This window comes from Carcharodon carcharias, chromosome 2 (genome assembly GCF_017639515.1).
Source record: "Carcharodon carcharias isolate sCarCar2 chromosome 2, sCarCar2.pri, whole genome shotgun sequence".
NCBI lineage: Eukaryota > Metazoa > Chordata > Chondrichthyes > Lamniformes > Lamnidae > Carcharodon > Carcharodon carcharias.
In genome coordinates, this window is record NC_054468.1 from 224,258,909 (window position 1) to 224,281,761 (window position 22,853).

Consider the following 22,853-nt stretch of genomic DNA (forward strand, 5'->3'; position numbering starts at 1 on the left):
TTGCCCAATAAATCCCATCTTTTTTAAATTATATATCAAGCCCACCAACCATCTTCTAATTTTTCATCTCAATCTTGTCCTCCTGTAGAATCATAAAATTATTACAGCACAGAAGGAGGCCATTCAGCTTCTTGAACCTGTGTCAGCTTTCTGCAAGAGCAATTTAGCTAGTCCCATTCCCCCATCCTTTCTCCTTAGCCATGCATATTTTTTCCATTCAGGTACCTATCCAATATCTCTTTGAAAGCCATGATTGAACCTGCCTCTACCAAGCAGTGCATTCCAGATCCAACCACTCGCTGTGTAAAAATGCTTTTCCTCATGTTACCTTTGATTCTTGTGCCAATCACTTTAAATCTGCATCCTCTGGTTCTCGACGCTGCTAGACTAATGTTACATTCATATTTTTAACATAATGTAAGTAACTGGAAGAAATAATACCGAGAACAGTTTAGAAACACAGAAAAATTTACATAGAAAGTTTCTTTATATCTGCTCTGTCCAGATCCCTCATGATTTTGAACATCTCTGTCAAATCTCCTGTTATGGCACAGCTAATGGTAAATGCTGAGCTGCTCAAATCCCAAAGGGAAACATGAAACAGGTGCCACAACTTGTTTTGCAATTTGTATAAATTTCGGGATGCGTGCCTTGAATTAAGTAGTAATAAGACCACCAAGTCTTATAGGTTTCTTACAAAACTAAATTATACTTTCATTAAGGCAACAGTAAGACACATACGGCAGAATTTTCTGCCTGTCGGGTGGGCAGGCCCAACCCAATCTCTTAAGGTTGGACAGGCAGGTCCTTTAATTGGCCATTGACGGGTAGGTGGGTGCACAGCTGATTTTGCTGTGCCCCCGCCTTCCTGAAAATTTAAATGGGCTGGGATGATGTCGGGGGGAACCCCCGACGTCATCCCACGTCATTTTACGTATCGGCGAGTGGGCCCTGCCCCCTGCTCGCCGACAGCAAAATTCTGCCCAGAGATTTTAAGAGACCCAGACAAAGAAACAATCCTATTCAAAATGAGTTTTCTTAACTTCAGTACATTGTAGACAGCAGCTTGAGGTGTAGATACTGAAGGCATTTCATATTTGTTAGATCTTAGAATTCCTGCCTTTAAAGACAGCCTTCTCTCATTTATGCATATTTTCCCCTTTGAATGCAAATTCCCATTGTTTCACTATGTCTTTGGGCTTTACCTCCCTGATCATAAAAACATAGTACCAATTTTATCAGTAATCTTTGGAAAAAATAAACACACTGTTTCTGAACTTCACCTGGCTAGGTGATGCATTTCACCCCTCCTTTGAAAACAATCTAGTCTTTGTTTATTTAAAAATACAAATGAATTCATGGGAATTTATTGACAGTAGTCGACTGTATGTACAAGTGATTAACACCTGTGGCCCAGGCTGTGCAACTAATTGTCCTTAACTGTCCTAACCCTGTTGCTACGTCTTGGTGCACCCCGGACATCTGCAGCAGAGGTGGAGGCAACCTGCTGACTGCAATGCCCTGTCTTTGATGACTATGGCGAGCATCCTCTGGAGGGCCGAGACTTGGAGGACCCTGGCCTGCTTTCAGGGTCCTACTGTGTGGCAGTGGCACTCTCCTTGGCCTGTGGAGCTAGAGCTGCTGAGGTGATAGGAAGAGGGGAGCCGGACACCCTTGGAGTTACCTGTCTGGATGGGTCTGGAGCGTGCACCGCGGATCTCCTCCCTATGGGTGCCCTGGGGTCCCAGGCTGACTCCTTGAAGAGCAGGAGTAGCTGAAGTGAAATTGAGCTACCCAGCACCCCTCTCGCAAACACACAGTTGGGAGCCAACTATGGCATCAGCAGTGCAGGAGCGAAGTCCTGGACCAAGGTCTCCATGGCGGCTGCCATCCTACCAGTGTTGACCTCGATGCATTGATGTGCGGGTGAGAGGGGTGCAGGGCAGCTGAATCTCAATGCAGCCATCCTTTCCCCTCAGGGAGTCAGCCAGGGGCCCTCGGGCACCCATGGGGAAGACCATCAGCAGGCACACACCATGGAGCCATCCACCCAGGTGACTCCGGGAGTGTCCGGCCCATCCAAATCTCTCTTCCTGTGACCCCAGCAGCTCCAGCTGCACAGGCCGAGGAGGGTGCCACTGCCACGCAGCAGGACCCCAAAAGCAGGCCAGGGCCCCCCAGGTCTCGACCCTCCAGAGGACGTCTGCCAAGATCATCACAAACAGGGTGTAGCGGTCAGTAGGCTGCCTCCACCTCTGCTGTTGATGCCCAGGGAGCACCAGGACGTAGCGGCAGTGTTAGGAAGGTTAAGAAGATGTAGTTGCACAACTTGGACACAATTTTAATCACTTGTACATAATGTTCACTATTGTCAATAAACTCCCAAGAATTTCTCCCTGTCTATGGCTCCTTGTTCTGATGAGCAGTGTTCGTGTCACTCAGATGTGAAACCTTGGTTCCTGCACAAGACAAAGGCAGGTATCTCAGTCCAGGGCCTCTTCCCTGTGCTTTGCGCAGCCTTCAGACCAAAGTGATGGTCCGGCTGCACACTCCCTGGACATATTAGTGATGCCTGCACATCAGTGGTGCTTGTCATTGCTGCCAGAGTGCTGTGGGCAGGAGTTCAGTCATTCTCTCTGTGTGTTCTCAGCATCTTTAAGGTAGGTCTGGCCACCTTCTCATCAATATCTGTGACCAATGATGCTATGCTTTTGAAGGGGTCAGGTGCTGAAGTCAGACAAAAGATCAGGTGCATTTAAAGTTTCCCAGCTGCACCTCCATGATTTGATCCTGATCACAGAGTGCAAGTGTGCTGCCCTCAGCCAGACAGGAGTCAGACATTCACAGAGGCTACGTGAAGATCTGTGGCATGTCCTCACTGCATGTTGTCATTATCCTCCTGGAATTTAGCGACCAATAGAACTTCTTCTGTGTCCCTCTTTTCACAGAGGGTTTGTGCACTGCCATCAGCTAGACAAGAGTCAAACATTCACAGATGCAACGTGTGGATCCATGGTGTCTCCTCACTGTATGTTGTCATCATCCTTCACAAATCTAGCAGCTATGAGGGCCTCCCGAGCACGCCTGCATCGTCTGGCCAGTGGGATGGACTCATCGCCATCATCCTTGCCTTCAAGAACCTCCTCACCCTCATCCCTATCAATATCCTTCTCATCAGAAGAAGCCTCCAGCTCCCCCATCTCCTCCTCAGCCAACTCTGCTCCCTGTTGCAGCACCAGATTATAAAGAATGCAGCAGGCAACGATGATGCTTGACACCTTCTGTGGATTATATTGCAGCGTTCCACCAGACTGGTCCAGGCACCAGAACCTCATTTTCAGCATCCTGATGGTTTGCTCCACCAAGGTGCGATGTTCAGCATCAGCCTCATTATACTTTCACTCTATTGAAGTCTGAGGCCACCGCATGAGTGTCATCAGCTAAGTCCTCTGTGGGTAGCCCTTGTCCCTGAGGAACCATCGCTGCAGCCTCTATGGATCCTGGAGGATGTCAGGGATCTGTGACCAACTGAGAATATAGGTGTCATGGATACCCCCTGGGAACTGTGTGCAGACCTGTAGGATGGGTTTCTGGTGGTGGCATACCAACTGCACATTCAGTGAATGGAAGCCCTTGTGGTTGACATAGTTGACCACTTGTGATGGAGATCTGAGTGCCATTATGAGCGCAGTCAATGGCACCCTGTACCTGAGATCCAAGCAAATCCAATCGCTCTTGAATCCCGTCTGTCCTGATTCCAGCGAAATACACAAAGTTGTGTGCCCTCGTGAAGATGGCGTCCGTGACCTCAAGGATGCATTTATGGGTGGAGGCTTGTGATATCCCACAGAGGTCACCTGTAGAGCTCTGAAAGGAGCTACGGGCATAAAAATTGAGCGCTGCGGTCACTTGCACGGCCACAAGCAGCAGATGCCTTCCATATCCCTGTGGCATCAAATCCTGCAGCAGGTAGCAGATGTGACTGACCAGTTCCCTCAACATGCGCAGTCTTCGGTAACACTGGTTCTGGGTCATCTGCAGGAATGAAAGGCAGCATCTGTAGATCCTAAGCCTGGCAAGGTGCTGACCAGCAATGGCTTGATGTCTTTCTTCAGTAGCATGCGCGGGAACTCCAGCTGTCCCTTCTTTCTGAGGGCACTGTTCCTCCCCCTGCGTAGCCAGTCACCTCCATCGCTCTCTTCTCCTTCGTCTCTGCTCTTTGTATGCCGTGAGGCATACACTTCGTTCACCAGGCTCCATGCACTTGATGTATTCCTCCCACAGGATGAAAGAGAGAGACACATGGGTTAGCTTGGGTGTTCTAAGAACCTCTCTTGGTTAAGTCTGAAGGCCCCTTAACACATCCCAGAGAGATGGCCAGAGTTTAGTGTGCTGCATGGCTGCCTGAAACCCGCCCCACTCCATCTGACCAATTGGCAGCAACCTTGCCCACTAGACTGCATGCTATGCTCTCAGTTTAGGCGCAGGCATTCTCCTAACTCAGGCTGCAAGGCTGCGCTGTTAGCTTGAACCATGGGGGAGACTGGTTCAAATCAGAATGATGACATTGCAAGGGTCTGTGAGTGCCTCCACCAGTGACTGCTCTATGGCCAGCTTTCGCAAGGAGATTGTACAACATGCGCAGTCGTCCAAATGCTCTGCAGTCCACTAAAACTCTCATTAGTTTGCAGCCTGTGCCTGAGGGATGAAAAGTTCAGGAGCATTGGGTGACACTTCCATGCCTCTGTGTGTCTTGAGTGGGCAGATAAGCTTGAGGCCCAACTCCACGCATACCAATGTAGCTGTGCCTGAACTGTCTCAGCTGCGGAGGAATGGTCATTTTATACCTGGCTCCCCACCCTCCGCACGTGCTTGTGTGCCACCATCAGCTGCAGTGCAGCCCTTGCCCCCACCCCTGCCTCCCTCATCTCACCTCAACCACAGGGTGGTCCTTGCCCCCCACCAACTCGTCTCAACTGCAGTGCAGCCCCCTGCCCCCCCACCAACTCATCTCTACCGCAGGACAGCCCTTGTCCTCCACAAGTTGCCTCAACCTTAAAGTCTAACTGGTGACCCTGGTGAGCGCTGCTCAACATTTCTGTACACTCATCGCCAAGTTCCCCTCGAAGTGCAGCCCACCATGTGCACACCTTATAATACGCTGTTGTGAAACACGTCGGCATACAATCATGCCGACATGGGTGGATGATCCAGCATAGGGGGATGATTCCGGCTGGCTGGCCTTATAATGATAAGCACTTGTATTACAATGAGGTTCCTGACATCCAATGGCGGGAAATGTGGCTCGCCATTGATGGGCAGAGCAGACTGTTGCAAACTCGTGAAACCGATTTTTGGCCTTCTCGCCATATTGTCTGCTTATGCCGCTGAACATGCCCGCCGCCAAACATGTCCACCGCCAACGGGCACGGAAAATTCCACTGTAGGCACAAGAAAACACCCAGACTCTCAAACAAATATAAATGCTCACAGGCAATAAAAATTACCACCTTAAAGTTTTCCATAACAGTTACTGAACAATGGCAGGTAGATGAAGTTAAGGTACAAACCATGGCAGAACAAGTTTGAGGGTCTGAAAGGCCTCTTCCTTTCTTATGTTCCTACACAGTGCACACATGCAGCTTGTTCAATTATGGAGGGTGCTACAGTCAAAACCAGTCCTGTCTTTGCTTAATATCCAATACCCACATCCACACATTTTCTGACAGTTGTCTCTGTTCCACGATGTAAGAACAGGTTGTGAATGGAATAAAGAAAAGATAAGGATTGAAGAATGAAATTTTAAAAAATTGAGACATTTATCTCTTTGACTTCTTTAGCCTTATTAATGCATTATTTAGCTGTTATCAGGTAGTCTTAAGTGGGTAGGAGATATTTGCAATCAAGAAACTCATTAATAAGGAGAGAAGAACAGCAGTACTTAATTGAATAATGGAAAGCCTGATCTCAAAGAAAACTTGAGGTCACTCTGGATAAAAAATACAGGGGTATGAAATGGCTACAGAACAAACTCCTTGCAGCTGTTAAAGCCATCTGATTAAATACTTTAAAGAAATAGCAACTGTCAGTATCTGTAACCACAAAGAAAATGGCTGCTTGCCAAAGGCCATCTTGACCTCAAATAGCAAGTAATTATGAGAGTCTTTATCGGGGATACATGGTCTGGATAATATCAGTTAGGATGTGCTGCTTTTATTTACAGTACAGAAGATAGATACGTGGCCTGGAAGGAAAGTTACAGAAGCTGATTGTGTTAGATGTCATGCTGATACTACTGTACAGTGCCCAAGTCAGATTACTACATATATGTTTGGACTTCAAGACATAAAGGAAGCATTCAAGCATTGGAATGGTGCAGGTAGAGCCATCTTTGGAAAATAGGGATTGAGTTAAGAGAAAAGAGATGAATTTCTTAGGTCTTGAATGGAGGAGACTGGAAAATGACCTGATAGAGTTATGTAAGATAGTAAATGATATAGATATGGTTAATCTGGGCACCAGTTCAATGTTTTACAGGAAAAACGGATATGGGTTAGCACTGGTGAATGGGAAATTTAGGACAGATGTCAGCAAGAGTCTCACACGAAATATGATCAGCATTTGGAATATCTTCTGAGTAGGGTAATAAATGTTAAACTAATTCAAAAGACAGATGAATTGATGGTGGAATTTTTTTTCTTAGTTCTGGATGGATGAGCTAAATGGCCTTTTTCATCTATGTCTATCATGTGTTAGTGCGATCGTGAGTATTTGGTTTCAGATGAACCTAATGTGTTGGTGAAAATGGAATGAGATATATTTTCAAGTCAGGATGGTATATGGTTTGGAGGGGAACTTGCAAGTGGTGGTGTTCCCATGTGCCTGGTGCTCTTGTCCTTCTAGGTGATAGAGGTCACGGTATTGGAATGTGTTGTCGAAGAAGCTTTGGTGAGATGTTAGTCATGGCCTGTAGTGAAAGTCTGAGCCTCCTGAGGCACTGATGCTCTCACATGTTGAGAAAGTTGATTCTCTGCCTGTAGATCCTGTTTTGGATCTCTGTGTCCATCCTCTGCCTTGTGGAATGACATGTGGCCGGGGAGAAGGCAGTTGGTGGTGTTTCTGGTGTTGGTCTTGCTGGCTCTTCTTGTTCCACATCAGAGGTACAAGGTCGAGCTGCATAAGCTCTTCCCATGCTGCGGTAAAGGCGTACAGCAGAGAAGTGCATATCAAGGTGAGTGAAGTCCAAGACAGGTGAATTGGCTTTCAAGAAGTTGGAAATCACACATCAGTGGAAGCATACTTTCAGAAAAAGGGCGGCGAGGATTAGCCTCTCATCTAGATTGGCTGGAGCTCCTCACTTTAGTTAGTGTCATGAGCTCTTGGTAACATTTCACCCATTATTCCCTCAGCCAACACACTTACAATCAGTCCTGTCCACCTATAATAGTCTTTGAGAGAATGAAAGGTTTTGCTAGGCTAGGCATAGAGCAAATGTTTCCACTTGCTGGGGGGAGAGTAGATAGGGGCCAATAAATTCAATAAGGAATTCAAGAGAAACCTCTTTACCCAGAGAGTGTGATTTGGATGTGGAATTTGTTACTTATAGCAATATTTAAGGCACCTAGTTTATGGGAATCTAGGAAGAAAGGAGTAGAAGGATATGCTGATAGGGTTAGCTGAAGGAGGGTGGGAGAAGACCTGTGTGGAGCATGGATCTGATGAGCCAATTGGCCTGTATCTACATTGTAAATACTATATAACTATTGATACGATCCCTGCTGAGGTTACCCCTGGACAAGCCTGATCCCAGAGTGGAACCCAGCTTGATAGATCCTAACTTTTAATTTATTTGTTTAAATACAGGGAGAGTAGCTACTGAACAGTTACAGGAGTCAGCTGATGAACTTTTAACAAAAGAATAAAACATTTATTCAACAAGAAAAGATGAACTATATTACAATACTCCTTCACCCACAACTATACCTTAACAGATGTATACAGATTTGTAAGGATAGCACAAGTTACAAAAGCTATCTTATACTTTAATGTCCACAGTAAGTACACAGTCCATGGACCAATAGGCAACCTGTGGTCAGACACACCACACTCTGAAACCAAGTGACAGATGCCACCTCAACCAGATGCTATGGATCTCTCCTCAACTCCCCCCAAACACGTGTCATGAAGCTATTAATATATATTATTGGAAATTATTTTTCTTTTAAGATAGAGGTTTAGTCTGTGGGTGTGTCTTAATTGGATTAAGGCCAGCTAGTCTGGGTGCTTTGATGTATACTAGTTTTGAGATATAAGAGAGGCAGAGTGCATTTGCATTTTGTCGAATAGAGCATTCAAGAAGGGGAGTCAATTCTGGCACCTAGCTAGCAGAGACCAAGCAATATTTATATTACTAATAAAATTAGTCCTATGAAAGGGATTTTATTGTTAGAAGAGGTGGAGTTCAAAGGGGCTGGTGATACAATGAGAATTTACATTCAATGAAATATGCTGGGTATAACTGATAGCAGTTTTGTTTGTGCAGGACACAGGCAATGTAAGATCAAAGCCTGTAAGCCTACCACTGTGTCTGCAAAAGAACCAAAGTGAAAGGAACCTAATTTTGAATTTGTAAGGTGAAAATGCTTTGCCTGGTGTCCGCTTAAAGTCTATGCATTGCTGTTGACTTAATGGAGATTAGTTTGCGAATTTGTTATAAGTTATGATAGTAGTAATTTGTAGCCCTGTATATATATTTAACTTGTGTAAATTAATACATGTCTCATGTATTTTGATGTAAAACCTCTCGAGAACTGGTGATATGATTCCTGAATTTAGAGTTGCATTTCAAACATACCACTTAAAAACAAAAACAAAAAGTGCTGGAAAAACTCAGCAGGTCTGACAGCATCTGTGGAGAGAAAGGCAGAGTCTGCTTGACTGCCCCCAGCGAGCCCCATAAACTCACCTTAATTCCGGGGCCTCCTCCATCTTCGTTGGTCTAGGCCTTGCTGCAGTCCTAGCAGTCACTGCACCTCTAATAGGCTGGCAGCTCTTGGAGAGGAGATCTCTGCCCTTAAAGGCACAGAAGCCCTGATGCCAGGCAGTTCACAGTGGCATGCAATCACATCAGGACTTCTGAAAATTACCATGGCGGAGTGGCCCCCAATTTTCTAGCCAGTTGATGGAGCATACCCTTAAATTGAGGGTATGTGTGTGTGTGTGTGTGTGCGTGCGTGCGTGCGTGCGTGTGTATGTGTATCACCATTCTCAGCAAAGGTGAAAATTGTTTGGGGGTGAGGAAGAGTCTGGGAAAACCCTTCGAAAATACTAAGGTCGGGATTTTCCAGCCCCATCGTGACAGGACCCACCGCGAGATTTTGGCAGCCCAGCCAAATATGCATTGACTTTCGGCAAGACCAGACGATCCCGGTAGTGGGCAGGGCTGGAAAATCCTGTCGGGAGCTTCTGATCTTCACCTTCTTTCTCCCTTTCCCTTTGTCTGAGCTTTAACTGCACCTCAGTTAACATAGAGGATCAGACTTTATGGTGTCATGAAATAACAGCTTTTTTGAAAAATTATTTTAAAAAAACCTTCAACTGAAATTCTGGAAATTGAAATGAGACAGAACAAACTGCTTTAAAATGTGATGCCGTTTTCCAAGATAAAGGTGAGAAAGGCAAACAAGAACCCAACACGAAGGAAGATACTAAAAATGAAAAGTGCTGGACTGCAATCAATTGTAATCCTATTAAAACAATGGGGAGCTGTTAGCTAGCCAGGATATACATAAACAGGCACTCAAACCCCCTGTGGAGAATGATAAAGAACCCCATCTCCTGTTCGTTTCACTATCTTAAAACACGTCTAAAAATTTCTGACACGAAACATCAAAAAATGTAATTACTTGTTCTACGACAATGACTACACCAGACATGGTAATCGAATTCCTTTGGAATATACACCTACAGCAGGGCTTTAAGAATTGGGTTTCACCAAGCCAAAAGAAACACCATCAGAGAGATTTTGAAAAAACAGCAGAGAAACAGGCTGAAGATATCTCTCTCTCTCTCTCTCTCTATCTACCCCTGAGAATACACGCAGCACCCAGTTCAAGAAATCAGTATACCCAAGACCTACTAATGAACCGAAATCTTGTAGGAATTGCAACATCTACATCTACCTGCTTCAAGGAATCTGATAAGTTAAGTCGGCTACAATGTTTAATAATCTATGCCTCAAAATCAAGCAAAGGTCTTCTAACCGTATATTCTTTTAACTTTTATTTGGACCCTAAGGCCGAGATTTTCCAGCCCCGCCATGGCAGGGTCCACTGCGGGGAATGTAGCGGGCCAGCCAAAAGCCCATTAACTTTCAGTAGGACTGGAAAATCCAGCCCTAACTTTCCTTATCTCTGATACTGTGTGTGTGATGGATTTTATTCTTTTTTCTCGGGTTTAATTGCTAATAAACCAGCTCCTTCTTTGACTCAAGAAAACCTTGTGATTGGCTCCTTATTTTTCACTGCATAGATAGTAAAAAATACATTTGGATTTGAAAAAGGCATCCATGGGGAAAAGAAACTTACAAACCTTTGTTATGACCAACCGACAAGGCTGAATGGAGGGGAGCCAGTTCACTCCTCCTCACCTGGTTGTAACAATTGAGACAAGGGAACACTCAGCCCCACCATTAGGTGAAAATCCTTTTTTGAGTTACAGTAATTCTCAGCAACCCTTAAGGATCGCTGACAGTAGTCTGGACTACTAGACTAAATAATTACATACCTGGAGTTCTGTCTGAACATCAGGTCACATACAGATTGGCAAATTATTAAAGCAGGCACCTTAAATGCGGCTAAAGACAGGACAGCCAGCCACGCTATTATGATAGAGACGGGTTCAGAAAGTGCAAGAGGGGAGACATAGCTGAGTATGGAAAATGAATCATATCCATAACTAATCCCTTTGTGCTCTTATATGTACAAATTTGAACATAAAACACTTACGACTTAGGTTAAGATGGAGACTTGTTTATATGTTGCTGCTGAAACAACGCAGTAGCTGTCAAAGCCCAGTCACAGCACACAGCCTTTCAAGCTGTAGGTGTGGGGAAAAAAAGTGTCCAACATTTGTGTGACCAATCCTCGGGACATCTGATTATTTGACAGTAAAATTAATGGCAAATAATGAGGTCGCAATACCAGTAAATGCAGCCTCATTTCAGTGTTTAACTTACCATTATCAAGAATTGCATCCTGAATTGTACATCTTTGGGCTAGGCTGCAGTGCTTACAGCTTAAGACTTGCCCTTAACAATTGGGTGGTTCTAAAACGAAAAAGGTAGCTTTCAGATCATGCTTTTTGGCTTTTTTTTCCTTTGCTCCATTGTCTTCAATGATGAGTGCCCCCTCAGTGCACCCACCACCAGCTGCCCCCCCCTACCCCCCACCCCCCCCCCCAACCCACCCACCTACCTCACCATTTCCACACATTTGTTCCTCCCAACCCCTGGCTTATACTTTGCTTCATTATTTTTAGTTGAATGCTCAAAGAGTTGAAGATATTCAGAGATTGTTGATGCACTATTTACTTAAGATGAAACGGAATCAGCTTGTGAAGGGCCAAGCTGAGGCATTTTGGTCTCACATGTCATTACTTCTACTCCAATGACAGCTTATGATAATGAATCCTTAAGTAGGACAAAATGTTATTTTTTTATATTCATTGGATATGTGCATCACTGACTATGCCAGCATTTATTGCCCCTAAGAGTCAACTGTGTTGCTGTGGGGCCTGGAGTCACATGCAGGCAGGCCACACCAGGCAAGGATGGCAGATTTCCTTCCCTGAAGGACAGAACTAAAGGACTTTAGTGAGCCAAGTGGATTTTTATGACAATTGTTTCATGGTCATCATCAGACTTTCAATTCCAGATCTTTTTTTATTGGATTCAAATTTCACTATCTGCCACAGTGGGATTAGAACCTGGGTCTCCACAGCATTACTCTGGGTTTCTGGAATATTAATCATTGATTATGCCATGGCCTCCCCATTTCAATCATCCCCCCTTCTAATTATTTTTGTAATCTTCTTAAATATAGAGTCATTGTTATTAGCATTGTGCCAAACACTGGAAAGAAGTTATTCGATCATAATCTCGAATACCCGCTCCACAACACAACCTGGTAGCCCCTGGTAATGCCCTTGTGATTTTATGCTGAACCCTTCCTCTAATGACTCTAATATCCTTCATAAAATTGTACACAATACTTAAACTTCAGCCTAAGGCATATTGTACTAATTCAGTAATGTTTCTTTGTTTTTCTTTGGATCTTTGTGTTTCTGTTTATATGCTCTTGTCTACTTATGCTTCCACCTTTAATGACACATGTATCTTCACACCAAGGTTCCCCATTACCTCATTTAAATTCTCACCTTTAAGATTGATATTTTTCTGTAGCTGCCTAGTTTGCAGACTAATCTATGACCTCCTGCAACCTTTCAGAATCCTTGTCACTATTTGCCCTACCCAATTTGCTATTGCTTTCTCAAATTAGTCCATATGGTAAATAAGAGTGGCCCCAGCTCAGATTCCTATGGATTACTAATAATCATAGCTTTCTCAATTGAAGATGCTCCCTTTTACCTCCGTCCTTTGATTCTGGTCCTCCAGTCATCTCTCTATCAACATCGCCGCATCCCCCTTAATTTCATGTAGCGTTTATTGGAAGTCTTTATACAGTGCTGTTTCAAATGTTTTAGAAGTTGGCGCCTTCATTGGTATAACCACTGCAAAACAAAACAAGCAGCTATTGTAAATCGGTTCAGGAAATATGAAGTTGACCTGGATGCCTTAAGAATAGCGTAACCATTTTCCTGCTCCAATGTGTTTGCAAACTTCCCTGCTTTTATTTTTTGACTTTGGTCTGAGTCATAACCAGTTTGGACATTAGTTAGATACGATTAGTGTCAATGGGTTCATAATAAAAGCCATCTGCCTACAGGGGCATTTTCCTGCAACAAAGAGGGCACTGTTATAGGACATTTCAAGCAGACAACATAAGTGCAATAAAAACATTGACATGAGTGCAAATTCATATTGCATCATTGGAATGGACAGGTAATAAAGGCACTGTGCCAGTTATTAACCAAAAGTGAGTCTAAACAGCATTCCATGTGGTTAGTAGGGGAAAGAGTTGAGACAGTTTTGTTGCCAGTGTCATCTAACAAACAAGAAATTCATGAATGGGTTTCAGGTGCATATTAAAGGTGAAGTCAACTAAACTTGGGTCTCATTATAGTATTTAGTAACAGTACATTATACTAGTCTTATCTTTTGTGTATGTTTGTAGTGAACAAGCTTTTTGGTAAATGTATTTTGCTGGCAAATTCTGTGTAACAGCTGCAAGATAATACCTATTTTTAAAAAAAAACTAGATATGCAATATCATTTAAATCCTAAGATAGCAGGGTTTGGAGTATCCTCTGTCTTTGCATTCAAGGACACCTGTGAATTTTAGACATAAATGAGTAAGACCCGAACTACAATGCACTCTCAATCTTCTACATCCATTCCCTCAAACCCTCCTCCCAAATCAATCTTTGCCCAAAAAGTTAGCCACGCCCTGACTTTCAAATGTGTCAGTTAAGAGTCATGGGGGGAATGGTGTGGTGAGATGGGATCTTCTCTCAACATTACAATTAGGCTCAACAGGAAACTGTCATTTCCTGGTCTATTAATTGTAAATTTTTGAGCATTTTAAGAAGTTTATTTTCACTAAGGCCACTCTGTATTTTCCTTCCTTTTGACGCATTTTTATGAGTCAAAGTGTAAGTCACATTAAAAATCGTAGAGCTTCCCCAATTCCAGGCTCTTAAACACATCTGACTAATGTGCATGGCTGATGGTTGAATGAATTGAAGCTTTAATTCTAAGACTCACAGAAGAAATGTATTTCTTTGGATTCAATGTTTTCTTGACCGCAGATTGTTTACATGTTCGAGGCATAAGGTTATGAGATTGAGAGGATACTTGGGCTAAACTTAACATGGGCAAAATGGGAGCAGTTTCGGGTGCAATTTACAGGTTACAGCCTTGGAGGAATCACTCAGCCTCTAAGTATCAAACCTGTTCCTCAACATAAGAGTCAACTCTTGACCGGGAGTTCAAATTGAAACAATAATAATACTGCTGGAAAGAAATGGGCTAGGTTTTCTTTTCATGCACCCTCCTGTTTTCTCAAATTTTTATCACAGACCCTTGTAGAGCTTTATGTTTAGCATTTTGATTGAGAAAATCAGAATGTGCTACCATATTCAGGGTGACCAACTCCCGGCGAAGATTTAAAGCACCCTTTGACGTGTCAGTGAGCCTATAAGCAAGGTGGTGAAGGGGGTGCCTACTGCTGGAGTGAGAATAGGTGGTGCTGCTGGGGCAGAGGGTGGTTGGTGAGGCTATCCCATGCATCCCAAAATCAAACTGCACACATGAACTGAATCAACAAAAGAATGTGCCAGGCCCAACACATGCACAAAGGCAGCAGAAGAAGGTGCCAGTTGTGAGACATGTGCATAGATAGGAGAAGAATGAAAAGCACAACAAGTCCCAGGCAGACCTGAAGTGGGACAAACTCACTTACAATACAATTGGTCATCCTGACCGTATTATAGAGCGAGGACAGACACAAATGAAGCATTGCTGCTCTGTAACCATTTATGTTGAAGATGACACAACATTCATGCACTATCCCCATGCAAGTTACAATCATTCCTGCTGCAGAAATGATTCCCTTACTTGTGCACACATGACCACAGGTTCTACTGATGTCAACCTTAGCATGCTATATGTCATTGGTAAAAGCCATTTAAGGACACCTCATCCAATTTCACTCAGTCATTCACTTCACCCAATTTGTGAAGGTTTCACAGGTGGCAAAGATTTGGAACTGCAGATTCGGCAAGAAGAAGCAGTGCAACACATAAGGAATTGAGAGGAGGAGAACCAGAGCAGGGGGAATGACTGACATGGGCAAAACACCTCAGGCATCATAGCACCTGTGATTATCATCCCTCCATTTTGATTAATCATACAGCGTTCTGTGGAACTGCTGAAGGAATTCTCATCCTCAGCAGTTTATACAGTGCAATTTAGATCTCAGTAGAGCCTGGAGTTGTGGCTCAGCTGGTAGCATTTTTACCTCTGAATTGTAAGGTTCTGGGTTCAAGCCCTGCTCTAGGGCTTGAGTACAAAATGAAGGCTACCTCCCCAGTGTAGTATTGAGGGAGTGCTGTCATTTAATTTGTTTTTTTGCCCAGAAGTGGTCAATCTGCATTAAAGAGAGGCTCCAAGTGCCTGCTCAGGTGGGTGTAAAAGATCCTATGGCATTGTTTCAAAGAAGAGCAGGGGAGTTATCCCGGGTGTCCTGGCCAATATTTATCCCTCAATCAACATCACAAAGATTATTTAGTCATCATTATATTGATATCTGTGGGAGCTTTCTGCACACAAATTGGCTGCTGCATTTCCTACAATTTACAACAGTGAATACACTTCAAAAAGTATATTGGCTGTAAAGCACTTTGGGATGTCTGGTGGTTGTGAAAGGTCTTATATAAATGCAAGGCATTCTTTCTTTCCGACACTTGCAAGAAATGGTAGACTAGCCACTAAAAGCAAATAAAGCCCAGATCAAAATACTGCAAAAACTAATTGCATAAGCAGAGAATCCAAATATCTTTAGTTGCAGCTCAAGAGAATACCTCCCTTTAAGGAGCCTGCTTGAGGAGGCCTGATCTCCAGATTCCTGATTAATATGGGTGAGATGTGGAATGTGGGCAAAGCTTCTACCAAAAGCAGGAAATTCAGCACGGTCTACATTTCTATCAGTATTAGTGAGGCTCAGACGTGCACTCCTGCATAATACAATGTATGCACTATCACTGAGCCTCAAGTAACTTACTCTTTAAGGGCAGAATCATCCCAGATTTGCACTAAGTGCGGTATTAGGTGGGAAAAGCATTTTATGTGTTGGCCACAATGGCAGCTTCTCACGCCGTATTGTCCCAATCCCAACGCCTTAATTATGCATCCCTGCAAAAGAAACCATTTCGATGGTAGGGGGGCTCTCATTCGCCCACCACGCCATCACCTCTCTGCTTCATCATGTTGGGCACCATATTTAAAGCGCACACCCCTCAGTGCTACCAGCCCAGGACTGCTGCACAGAAGACATGGCCCCGAAAGGCAAAAAGACCGCTGCGCCCAGGCTCAATGTTACGTTCCTCGAGCGCCTGTTGGATGCAATGGAGGCCCACTGTAATGTCCTCTAAGCCTGCTGTGGCCCCAGGAGAGGGAGCAACATCAGCCATCCAGCATGGGAGGCGGTGGCAACGGTCGTCAGTGCCAATGTCCTGCAATAGAGGACAGCCACCCAGTGCCGCAAGATGATGAATGATTTCCTTCATTCCACCGGGTTAAGTCACTCTTCTCATCACTCTCAACTTGCACACTCACAAACCCATCACACATCCACAGGGATCTCACTCACTACCAGTTCAAGGGACATCACCATTCACTCTCTCACACATACCTCCATTGTCTCCATTCCATCCATGAGACCATTCACCATCCACACATGCCAGACATACTTATCATCTAGCCTGGCAGGTGTCCTGCTTACACTCTCTCCATCTCTATTCAAGCAGGACAAGCTGGCACACAACAAGAGGGAGAGGTCGTAGACTGGTGGAAGAATGCCTGAAAACAAGGTCTTCACAGACTTTGAAAACTGAACCATCCAGCTGGCCGGCGAGGATCAGGACCATTCCTGTGCTGACGACAAGGTCAGCAGTGCTCAACCAAGTGAGGGTCCAGCAGTGCAATATCCATCAAACAACCATGCTGTGAGTGATGTGTCCTGTTTTACAGGCCACTGCCATACATTAATTATCTCCCCGTGCTTTCACAGGCACATCTGGGAAACAGCCAATGGAGTCCATGACCCAGGGCCTTCAATCAAGACCCGAAGAAACCTCTGAAGAGGAATCTGAAAGCACCCTTCTTGAAGTCCCGTCATGGCGCTCACCCACACCCTCCACTAGCGCAGAGACACACACCTCGGTGGGACCTAGCTTTAGAGTAGCCTCGGGAGCACAACCTGGTGAGCATGTCACACTTTCTGATCCACAGCAGGGACTTTCCAGGTCCCCAGCACTCACAGGACTGCTGGAGGCCAGAAATTTGCTGAGTCTGAGTCAGATGACGAGCCTCTGGACTCGGTCATGTCACAGTTGCTGGAGCTGCAAAGGCAAACTCGGGAACATCAGGGAGGGATGTCCGTTGCACTCCTCAGACTGCTAGGTATGATGGAGGAGTCCATCCACCTTCACGCTGAGGTGATAGTGCAGGCATGCCAATGCACCAAGGTCAACACTGGTAGGATGACGGCTAACATGGGAGGCCTTGGTCCAGGACGTTGCTCCGGCACTGCTGCATGGGCTGAACTCCGTTGCCCATGCCATAGTTGGCCTCCAACAGTGTGTACATGAAAGAGGCGCGGGGCAGCCTGATCTCACTCCAGCTACCTCTTACCCTCAAGGAGTCAGCCAGGAGCATTTGGGCACCCATGGGGGGAAGGATCAGCAGGTTTACTCCCCTGAGGCCATCCATCCAGGTGATTCCAGAAGTGTCTGGCCCACCTGAATGCCCTCTTTCAGCAGCTCCAGCTCCACAGGCCGAGGAGAGTGTCACTGCCACACAACATGGCCCCGAAAGCAGGCCAGAGCCCTTCAGGTCTCGGCTCTCCAGATGGTGCCCTCCAAGGTCATCACATACAGGGATTAGCAGTCAACAAGCTGCCTCCACCTCTGCTGTGAATGTCAGGGGAACACCAAGACGTAGCGGCAGGGTTAAGAAAGTTAAGAAGATGTAACTCTTTTGAGTCCAAACCAAATAAACTAAATTAACAAATCAGGGGACAAATTAGAAGGCAGCCCCTTAAAGGGAAACTGCAAAAACAAAAGAAAATTTTAAGGAAACTTACTAACATTAAATCAAAATTTGATTAAGGGTGTCGATAAGATGTGGTTGCACATCCTGGGCACGGGTGTTAATCACTTGTATGTAATGTTCACTATTGTAAATAAATTCCCAAGAATGGCTCCCTGCCTATGTCTCCTTGTTCTGATGAGCAGTGTTCGTTTCACTCAGATGTGAAGCCTTTCTGCACAAGATAAAGGCAGGTGTCTCAGTCCAGGACCTCTACCCTGTGCTTTGTGCAGCCTTCAGACCAAAGTGATGGTCCAGCCTCACGCTCCCTGGACTTATTGGTGATGCCTGCACCTTGATGGTGCTTGTCATTGCTGCCAGAACATCGTGGGCAGGTACTGCAGAATTCTGTCATTTACTCTGTGTGCTCTCAGCACCTTTAAGGTGGGGCTGGCCCCCATCTCTTCAGTATCAGTGACGCTGTGCTCTTGAAAGTGTCAGGTGTTAAAGGCAGACAAAGGAACATGTGCTTCTAAAGTTTCATGGCTGCATCTCTATGATATGACCCTGATCAAAGAGCACAAGTGAGCTACCCTCAGCCAGACAGGGGTCAGACATTCTCAGAGGCTGTGTGAAGATCTGTGAGTGTCTTCACTTCATGTAGTCATCATCCTCCTGTAATCGAACAACTATTAGTGCCTCCACTGTATCTCAGTGACAGAAGCATTATCACTGAACGTATGTGCACTGCCATAAGCCAGACTGGAGTCAAACATTCATGGATGCAATGTGAGGATCTTATGGTGTCCCCTACTGCATGTCGTCATCATCCTCCACAAATTTAGCAGCTATAGAGGCCTCCTGTGTACACCTGCCTCTGGCCAGTGTGAGAGGCTCATCGCCATCATCCTTGCCTTCAAGGGCCTCCTCACCATCATCACCATCGACGTTCTACTCACCGGAGGAGACCACCAGCTCCTGCATCGCCTCCTTAGCTAGCTCCTCTCCCTGTTGCAGCGCCATTTGTAAAGGGCTCAGCAGGTGACAACAATGCATGACACCCTCTGTAGACTATATTGCTGCACTCACGTGCAGGTCCAGGCACCGCAACCTCATTTTCAGCATTTCAATGGTTTGCTCTACCAAGATGCAATTCACAGCATGATCCTCATTATTCCTTCACTCTGCTGCAGTCTGAAGCTGCCGCATGGGTGTCATCAGCCATGTCCTCTGCAGGTAGCCCTTATCTCCTAGGAGCCAACCCTGCAGCCTCTGTGGACCCTGGAAGACATCAGGAATCTGTGATTGACTGAGAATGTATGAGTCATGGACGCTCCCTGGAAACCATGAGCAGACCTGCAGGATGCGTTTGTGGTGGTCGCACACCAGCCGTACATTCAGCAAATGGAAGCCCTTGCAGTTCACATAGTTGACCTCTTGTTGGGACAGAGATCTGAGCGCCACATGAGTGCAGCCGATTGTACCCTGTCCTGTGGGAATCCCCGAGACCTGCTCTTGCATCCTGGAACTCTTGGTCCTGGATGAAATGCACAAAGTTGTGTGCCCTCGAGAAGATGGCATCCGTGACCTCATGGATGCACTTATGGGTGGAGGCTTGTGATATCCCACAGAGGTAACCTGTGGAACCCTGATATGAGCCTCTGGCATAGAAATTGAGCGCTGCAGTCACTTTCACAGCCACTGGCAGTGGATGCTCTCCATGTCCCCGTGGTGCCAAATCCTGCAGTAGCTGGCAGATGTGACCGATCAGTTCCCGAGGCATGTGCAGTCTTCGGCAGCACTGGTTGTCAGCCATCTGCAGAAATGAAAGCCGGCACCAATAGCACCAACCAACGACGGCTCGTTATGGCTCTTCAGCAGCGTGTGCAGGAACATCAGCCACCCCTTCTTCCAGAGGGTGCTGCTCCTCCCTCTGCACAGCCAGGCACCTCTGTCACTCTCTTCTCTCTCCTCTCCGCTCTCTGTAAGCCACAAGGCATACAGCTGGTTCACGAGGCTCCATGCTCCTGATGTACTCTTCCTGCAGGATGAAAGAGAGAGATGCATGGGTTAGCTTGGGCATACTAAGAACATCCCTTGGTTAAATCTGAAGGCCTGTTAACACATCACAGAGAGTGCTGGCCACCACTTGGATGACCAGAGTTTAGTCCACTGCATGGCTGCCCAAACCCTCACCCACCTCCACTCCATTCCACCTGACCAATAGGCGGCAGCCTTGCCCATTGGACTGCATGCTGTGCTCTCAGCTCAGGTGCAGGTATTCTCCTAACCCACAATGCAAGTGTGCACTATTAGCTTGAATTATGGGGGTGACTGGTCCAGACTGGGTTGATGACATTGCAAGGGACTGTGAGCACATCCACCAGTGACTGCTTCACGGCCAGCTTTAGCAAGGAGATTGTACAACGTGCCTGGTGATCCAACTGTTCTGCAGTCCACTAAAATGCGCAATTGTTTGCAGCCTGTACCCAAGGGGTGAAAAGCTCTGGTGCGCTTGGTGGCACTTTCATGCCTCTGTGTTGCATTAGTGGGCAGATAAGCTAGAGGCCTGACTCCACACATGTTAATGTGGCTGTGTCTGAACTGTTTTAGTTGCAGAGACCATAAGACCATAAGACGTAGGAGTAGAAGTAGGCCATTTGGCCCATTGAATCTGCTTCACCATTCAATAAGATCATGGCTGATCTGATAATCCTCAATTCCACTTTTCTGCCTTTTCCCCATCACCCTTGACTCCTTTACTGATTAAAAATCTGTCTATCTCAGTCCTGAATATGGTTAATGACCTAGCCTCTACAGCCCTCTGCAGTAAAGAGTTCCACAGATTCACTACCCTCTGAGAGAAGAAATTGCTCCTCATCTTTGTCTTAAATGGGTGACCCTTTACTCTGAGATTATGCTTTCTGGCCCTAGACTCTCCCACAAGGGGAAACAACCTCTCAACATTTACCCTGTCAAGCCCCCGAAGAATCATATATGTTTCAATAAGGTCGCCTCTCATTCTTCTAAACTCCATTGAGTACAGGCCCAACCTACTCAACCTCTCCTCATAAGAATATCCTTTCATACTCGGGATCAACCTCGTGAACCTTCCCTGGACTGCCTCTAATATCAGTATATCTTTCCTTAGATAAGGGGACCAAAACTGTTCACTGTATTCTAGGTGCGGTCTAACTAGTACCTTGTATAGTTTTAGCAAGACTTCCCTATTTTTATAGTCCACTGCCTTTGAAATAAAGGCCGCACTCTGGGTATCATTACCTAAATAGCTGCCCTGCAATGTTGCAATATTCTTTTGCTTTGTAAGCCTACATATCCCCTCTCCAGAACCCTCCCCCAGTCTGTTTAGTTTAAAGCCCCCTCTACAGCCCTAGTTATTCGATTCGCCAGGACAAAGCCCGTCCCACCGGAACAGCTCCCTTCTACTCTAATACTGGTGCCAGTGCCCCATGAATTGAAACCCATTCCTTCCACACCAATCTTTGAGCCACACATTTAACTTCTTGAGAGGAGTGGTCACTATATACAAGGTTTCCCTAATGCGTGGTCGCTTCACTTTCTCTCCACCCCACACGTGCTTCTGCACTACCTCCAACTGCAGTGTAGCCCTTGCCCGCCCCTTCCAATGCACCCCGACTGCAGGGCAGTCCTTGACCCTACACCCAAGTCGTCTCAACCGCAGGGCAGCCCTTGCCCCCTCCCTCCAACATGCCTCAATCTTAAGTCCAACAGGCAACCCAAGTGAGCACTGCTCAACGTTACTGCACACTTACCTCCAAGTTCCCCTCAAAATGCAGCCCGTCAAGTGCATACCTTATATATGCTGTTGTGAAACACATCAGCGTGCAATCACGCTGATGTGAGCGGACAACCCAGCGGTGGGGGATGATTTAGACGGGCTGGCTATATAATGATATGCAGATGTATTACAATGATGTTCCAGATGTCCGATGGTGGGAAATGCGGCCCGCCATTGACAGGCTGAGTGGATGATCGCAAACTGGTTTCACGATGCCATGAAACTGATTTTTGGCCTTCTCACCATATTGTCTGCTCACATTGCCAAGCACACCCAACACCAGCGGGCATGGAACATTCTGCCTTTAGACTTTTACGTGTTGTAGCCATTGTGTTTTGTGAACTTGAAACAAAAGCAGCTACAATTTCTTACTGAGAAAACATAGTTTTGATATTTCCAGGAGAGCGTGGCTAAGGCTTAAACGACCAGCAAAACCAATGATCTGAAAACCCTGTTGACCTTCAACAGCATTTGAAGCTCTGTTTCTTCCCCGGGAGGTGGTCCTACACATCCTTACACTCTCTTCTCTTGTTCCTCCTTTGGGCAAACATGACCATGTTCTCCATCTAGTAGGTAGGGTCTGTAGGTTAAGATTGCCCAACACAGAAGGTGCTGCTGCAGATAGGACAGGATACCGCAGGTGATTGCGTTTTGGATGAGCTGCTGGCTCAAGATTTCCTCTCCTTTTGTTTTCTCTCTGCGTCCAATGTCTCTGCTTGCTTTCAAAGGAGGCCGCACTGTTTTTTTATTTGGGATGTGCCGGGTGCAGTGCTCCTGTGCAAACCTCTCCCAGAATTCAAAGTTGACATGAAAACTTTTAAGTGAAACCTTCAGAATACTCTTGTAGCACTTCTTTTGACTGCCAGGACAGCTTATCCCATACTCGAAGTCTCCATGGAAGATTGTCTTTGGTAAGCAAGTGTGAGGCATTCTGGTTACATGACCAACCCAACTCAGTTGTGACTGCTTCGGTTGTGTTTGGTATTTTACCCTGCCATCTGACATTCAGAAGCTTCCAAAGGCAGCTCAAGTGAAAGTGGTTGAGCT